At 44.9% G+C, this 6,869-nt stretch overlaps 1 long non-coding RNA gene across 2 annotated transcripts in view; it reads left to right on the top strand.

Annotated features, from left to right (window-relative positions):
* Positions 1 to 529: 529 nt before the first annotated feature.
* The window catches only part of LOC148136719 (uncharacterized), a 53,124-nt gene continuing 46,784 nt past the window's right edge, over positions 530 to 6,869 (top strand). The window contains exons 1-3 of one of the 2 annotated variants that reach the window (XR_015754518.1): positions 530 to 576; positions 3,317 to 3,399; positions 6,547 to 6,633. This is a non-coding gene — a long non-coding RNA (uncharacterized LOC148136719). The remainder of the gene's footprint in view (positions 577 to 3,316; positions 3,400 to 6,546; positions 6,634 to 6,869) is intronic. The other variant, XR_015754517.1, reaches the window with a different exon arrangement.

Genomic DNA, 6,869 nt, shown 5'->3' with positions numbered 1-6,869 from the left:
CCATCTTTATTTGGGGCAACGATTCACTGGACACGTGCGCGACCGCCATCTTTGTAGGGGGCAAGGTGCAGCCAGGCGCATGTGCAGCCTTTCTCGAGTATAGAGTCTTTGGGATCACAGCAGCCCATACAGCTCTGATTCACCTCTGGGCTCCCTCATGGCCACTTTGTCAATATCTAGCTTCCTGAGTCTCGAACCATGGGTGTATTTTTGGTCTGTTTACTATGTATTATTACTTTTATAGACCGTTTGTAAATGAGTTATTCACTGCGGCCCTGCCCCTGACTATGTGCTGCTCTATTATCAGATTACTTTTTTCTTGAATATTTTTGACAGTCAAGAATTCTTTTTTTTCCAACAAGCAAGTGTATTTTCCTTCCATTTCTGACTATCAAATTCTGCACCATTTTCATTCCCTGTAATCCATTTTGCACTCCCTGAAACATCAACTGTGTTTCTCCTTCCACAGATACCTGTGATTAATGCCAAAGCCCTGTTGCTTGTAGAGAGTGTGATGTTTGACTTTCTTGTACAGCTGCAGTTTGAGTGGTGAAGGTGCTCCGACAATGTGGTTGGGTAAGTGGCATTGAGATTATTCATTCAGCCACAGTGATGGTTTGAAAATAATGTCCAAATCAACAATAGTTTGTATTTTTATTATCATGCTTATAATTTCACAAAAATACTATTGACAACTTTAGACAAAAGGCCAGAAATGGAGATATTAGGTCAGATGACCAAATTGCCAAAAAGCAGGTTTTTAGGGATGTCTTAAAGGTGGAAAGCAGACCTGTGAGGTTTTGGCTGCGAATTTCAGACCATGCTGCTTCAGCAACTGTAGAAACATCCACACAGGTGAAGTAATGAATTCACAAATATTTGGGAGTCTCGAAGAAAATGGGTTGTCGAGGTCTCAAAGTGTGTGTGGTGCAGGGAGCTAGGGATTATCACAGCCAGGAATTAAATCAAGTGTGAGGATTTTAAGTTGAGGGATATTTGCCAGGTGCTGGCAGGTGAGACTAGATTGGGTTGGGGTATCTGGTCGTCATGGACGAGTTGGACCGAAAGGTCTGTTTCCTTGCTGTACATCCCTATGGCTGTATGCTGTTGATTATAATTAGGAGCCTTTTGATGAATCAACAAGCAGAGATTTAGACTTTCTTGAGATTACAGGGAGGTTGAATGTGGGAAGCTGGCCCTGAGTGTGTTTGGAAAATGAAGTATGGAGATAAAACAAGGTTGATGAAAGTATATGAGCTGAGGCAAGGGTGGAATCAGCTAGAAATAGTGGTGTTGGAGTGGGACTGAGTTATCACACTCACCTCACCTCTGGAATTCAGCTGGTTGTCAGGTTGTGAATCAGGGCGGTAACACAATCGGGAGCTGAGTGGCTCTGGTGGAGCCTGAAATAAGTGTCGCTCAGCTGGCTGTTGCTGAGCAGTTGCTGCTTGGTAGCCCTGTTAATGACATCTTCCATCACTTTACTGCTGATCGAGTGTGGACTGATGGAGGGAAATTTCCTGGGTTGGATTGCCCTGTGCTTTTGTGTTGAACATCCCTGGGCAATGTTCCACATTGTCGGTAGATGCCAGTGCTGGAGTGGTACTTGGCTTGGTGGGTGGCAAGTTCTGGAGCACAAGCCATCAGTATTATTGCCAGAATGTTGGCAGGGCCCGTAGACTTTGCACTACTTAACCATTTCTTGATGTTATTCAAACTTAATCGAACTGGCTTAAAACTCATCTGTGATGTTGGAAACCACTGGAGAAGGCCGAGATGGATCATCCCACTTTACACTTCTGGCTGCAGATTGCTGCAAATGCTGTCATCTGATCTGGTGCATGGATGTGTGAGGCCTCTCCATCAGTAAAGGTGGGGATATCTGTGATGCTTCCTCCAGTGAGTTGTTTAATTGTCCATCACCGTTCACAACTGGACGTGGCAGAACTGCAGAGTTCCGATCTGTTCCATTGGATGTTGGATCACTGAGCTCTGTTGCTTGCTGCTGATGCTGATTGATATGCAGGTAATTCTGTTTGATAGCTTCACCAGGTTGGCACTTCATTTTTAGATCTGCCTGGTGCTGTTCATGGCATGCCCTCCTTTACTGTCCATTGTGATGGGTGAGAGCGGGATTTACAAACCCATGAGATTTCAGATTGTGCTGGAGTACAGTTCTGCTGCTGTTGATGTCCCACAGTGCCTCAGAGATACCCAGTTTGAGATCCTACATCTCTTCAAAGTCTGTCCCAATTAGAACGGTGATAGTGCCACTCAACACAATGGAGGTTTTTCTCAACTTTAAGGCAAGACTTTGTCTCCAAAAGGAATGTGTGATGGTCGCTCTTCCTGATACTGTCATGGCCAGATGTATCTGCCGCTGGTCAATTCATATCAATGAGATCAAGTATGTTTTACACTCTTGTTGGTTCCCTCACCACCCGCTGCAAACTCAGTTGAGCAGCTATATCCTTTAGGACCTGACCAGCTCAGTCAGTAATTCTGTTGCAGAGCTAGTCTCGATTGTGGACATTGAAATCCTGTTCACGGAGTACGTTTGACACCATTTTACTCCCTCAGTGCTTCCTCCAAATGTTCAACATGAAGGAGAACTGATCCATCAGCCAAGGGAGAACAGTACGTGGTAATTGGCAGGAGCCATGAGACTTCCTGGTCTCCGGAGCCAATGCTGAGTACTCCCAGGGCACATCCTCCCTGTCTGTACACCAAGGTGCCACCACCTCTGCCTGGTGTGTCCTGCCGGTGGACAGGACATATCCAGAGATTTCACGAGGAAGTGAAGACTGCAGATGCTGGAGATCAGAGTCAAGAGTCTGGTGCTGGAAAAGCCCCAGCAGGTCAGGGTTATGAAGGGCTGAGTCTCGAAACGTCAATTATCCTTCTCCTCGGATGCTGCCTGACCTTTTGTGCTTTTCCAGCACCACACTCTCGATATCGAGGGATGGTGATGGTGGTGTCTGGTCATTGTCTGTAAGGGATGATTCCGTGAGTATGACTATGTCAGGCTGTTCCTTGACTAGTCTGTGAGACAGCTCTCGACATTTTGGAACCAAAAACCATATGTTAGTGAGGAGGACGTTGCACCATCGAGAGGGCTGATTCTGTGGTTGTAATTTCTGGTGCCTTGTTAGTTGCCAACTGGTCCATCCAGTTTCATTCCTGTGTTGAGACTTTGCAGTGATTAGTACAGTGAGTAGCTGGCTGGGCCGCTGTCAGGTTGGCAGGATTTTTTTCGCCATTGACAATGGTTCCATGGAGATCAGGAGATTCCTAACATTTTTTTTCTTGAATTCAGATTCCACCATCTGCCAAGACGGGATTCGAACCAGGACTTCAGTAGTTTGTTTTAATATTCGGGATAAAAGCTAAATACATCAGGTTTGTTCACTCGTTTTGAATATCACTAACCCTGGTTTTGTTTCTTTGTAAAACACTGTCCATCATCCTTTCTCCTCCATCCTCCCCTCCAACACCGAGTGAGGAGCACATGGAATTTCTCTGACACTAAGACTGAGATAATCCGATCTGCTGCTTCTCTCCCTCCCGCTAGCCCACTGAGCCAAACTGCCTCACGTGGTGTTCCTGGTTTTTGTCCTAAACCTACATCTTTCTCCAGTCTCTTGTCAAGCCTTATCAGAGCTCACCTTGACCCTTTACCCAAACCTCGCTAAACTCACTTTCAAACTCTCTTTCCTCCGCTGCCGCCTCATTACTCCCCTTCGCCAATTCATAGATATTGTTCCTTGTTCTGTCTGTTGGTCTTTTTTTGGTTATGTCCTTCTCTCCCATTCTGTGAAAAACTAATATTTGACCTCACCGTTGTTGGAAAATCCTGTTCCATCTCCACTCTCCCTTTCCTTTCTGAATTCCTTGCATTTGGTGTCCCTCAACGATCTAACCTTGGTCTCTCCTGTATCTCACGTACATCGTGCCAGGAGGTGATATCATCCAAAAACACTGTTGGGTTTCACATGTACACTGACGATGCCCAGCTCTCCCTCCCCATCATCCCTCTCCATTACTCCACTGTTACTCAGTTATCAAACTGCTTATCACATTCCCACTACTCGATTAGCTGCAATTTCCTCCAATGAAACATTGTCACGGTTAAACCCATTGCCTTACCTTTACCTTTCTACTGAGCCCCTCCCTCCCACTGGGAACTCTCCGAGGCAGAATGACCCTCTTCACAATATTGCTGTTACATCTGACCCCAAGGTGACCTTCTGATCAGACATCCACACAATCCCAATCTCTTAAAACGTGCTTTTCTCCACCTCACCCCAGCTCCATTGCTACTGAAACCCCTTACCCGTGTCGGTGTCACAATATCTTGATGAATCCAAAACAGAACCCTTGATTCCGTGACTCAGAATCTGGTTTCAGACTCCCCTCTCAGTATTTACCCTCAGACACATCCTCTCAGTATTTATCCTGTCAAACCCCTTAAGAATCCCATCTGTCCCAATGAGATCACCTCTCTTTCTCCCAAATCCAGTGAGTAGAGTCCCAACCTTTTCAGCCTTTATTTAAAAGATAATCCCTCTAAACTAGGGATCATCTCATTGAATCTTCCCTGAAATGCCTCCAATAAAGTGACACATTTCCTGATCTAAAGGGACCAAAACTGCTCTCATTACTGCAGATATGGGGGTCTCACCAGCACTTCCACACGGTACTCTCAGGTATATACTCCAAACTCTAGTACTGAGAACCTTTGAAACAAAACGTTCCATTCCCCTTCCTGGTTCCATGTTGTAACTGTGTGGTAGCTTTCTGTGTTTTCTGAACAATTACTCCTGGTCCCTTTGTGGTGCAGCTTTCTATGGTTTCCACCATTTAAATAGTACTTTGTTCTTTTATTATCTCCTCCAAAATGAGCAACTTCCCATTTTCCCAAGTTACACACCATCTGGCAACTTGTTGCCCCCTTCTCCTGTACATCTCTCACTTTTCATAATCCTCTTAGACCTTTACAGTTATGCCTTTTCTAGGAGATATCCCCCCCCCCCCCCTTCCCATTCTTCCAAACATTTACTGGGAGCACTGGGCAGTGGGAAGCAGACAGAGTTGCTATCTTTTTTGGGATACGCTTTGGAGTGATTGGGAGGATCTTCCTACACATTGGTCAGGATGGAGACAACTTGCCCATCGTTAGGCATTAGCCTTTCACACCCAAGTCTTATTGATGAGGCAGAGCGGCAGCACGGAATGAAAGAAAAGAAAGTAATTCTTGTTCCCCCTATCTCACTGACGCTTGGATCATTTTCTCCAATGTGTCAAAGAACTGCTGTGTTCAGTCACATGAGATCTCAAGTTGGAATCTCCCAGAAACCCACAGATTTCCCCCTGAGTTGACTGCTGTTGACCTCAAGGGTAATATGTACAGTAATCCTGGGCCACGAGGAGGGGATGGTGTGAGTTTCTAACTTGAACTGATAGTGACAGATTTTATAAACTTGTATTACAGGATATTACAGGTGGACATTCAGATGGTAATCTCAGTAAATGTTCTGCTAAACTCTGATTGAATTACTCAGTATATATCAGGACCTGGATATTCGCATTGCGTGTGAGTGAGTGTTGTGTTCCAGATCAATCCCATTTGCTGCTTAAAAATTCTCCTTTGAATCATCGCATTCTCTCAAAAGGTCTCCCCAAACCTTCAATGTGTCATGTAATCCTTTTATGATGACCTGAGGAGTGTAAGGTTTATTATTCGAATGTGTAATTTTTGTACAAGGATGTCTCAGAGAGGGAGCAGAATATGCTTAAAGGGGAGAATAACCATTTTGAGGGGAGGCTGTTGTTTATTGGTATTAATGATATCGGAAGAGAAGAGTTCATATTGTTGGATCATTGGAATCTCTTGGAGGGTAGAATTGACCTCCATCAGAAGGATGGATTGTACCTGCACTGGAAAGGAAGAGTTGCTAGTGCTATTCAGGAGGCATTAAACCAGTGAAGGAATGTGGGTAAACCCAGAGAGAGAGTGAGGGAAGAGCTAAGTCTGACACTGGTACAGTTCAGATGTCAAACAGTCAAGGAAGACAAGGGCAAGGCACAGAATGAGCAGTTACACTGCATTTATTTCAATGCGGGAGGCCCGATAGGTCGGGTAGAGGAGCTCAGGGTATGGTTTTGAATATCGCACTGGGATATTATAGCAATTACAGAGGCATGACTTAATGATGGATAGGACCAGCAGCTTAATGTTCCAGTGTATAGATGCTATAGCAAAGATAGAAAGGGGGCAACAGAGCAAGGGGAGAGGTAATTTTGATTAGGGATAACATTACAGCTGGGCTTCAAGAGGGTATTCCTGTGAGTACATCCAAGCAGGCTATACAGGTGCTAATGAGAAATAAGGGATGATCTCCTTATTGGGATGGTACTATTGACCCCCCCTCCCCCTTCCCCAATAGTCAGCAGGGAGTTGAGAAGCAAATTTACTAAGAGATCACTTCTCTGTAAGAATAGTATGGTTGTGTACAAGACTTGACCTTCTTTGTTATTCATTCACAGGATGAGGGTGTCACTGGCTGGGCTCAAAGGGCAGTAAAGGGTCAACCACATTGCTGTGGGTCTGGAGTCATATGTAGGCCAAACCAGGTAAGGATGTGGCAGATTCCTTCCCTGAAGGATATTAGCTAATCTCATGTTTTTTTTTCGCAGTAATCAACAATGGATTCATGGTCTTTAATAGATTCTTAATTCCAAATTTTTATTGAATTCACATTCCACTCTCTGCCGTGACGGGATCCAAACCTTGGGCCCCAGAACGTTTTCTGGGTGTCTGGATTATCCATCTAGTGATAATCTCACTAGGCCATTTGGCAGGGTGAGTG

Source organism: Chiloscyllium plagiosum, unplaced genomic scaffold (assembly GCF_037043375.1).
Source record: "Chiloscyllium plagiosum isolate Xiang-an unplaced genomic scaffold, Cpla_swu_hap1 HiC_scaffold_45, whole genome shotgun sequence".
NCBI lineage: Eukaryota > Metazoa > Chordata > Chondrichthyes > Orectolobiformes > Hemiscylliidae > Chiloscyllium > Chiloscyllium plagiosum.
The sequence above is the reverse complement of the archived record's forward strand: the minus strand, read 5'-3'. Positions and strand labels throughout refer to the sequence as shown.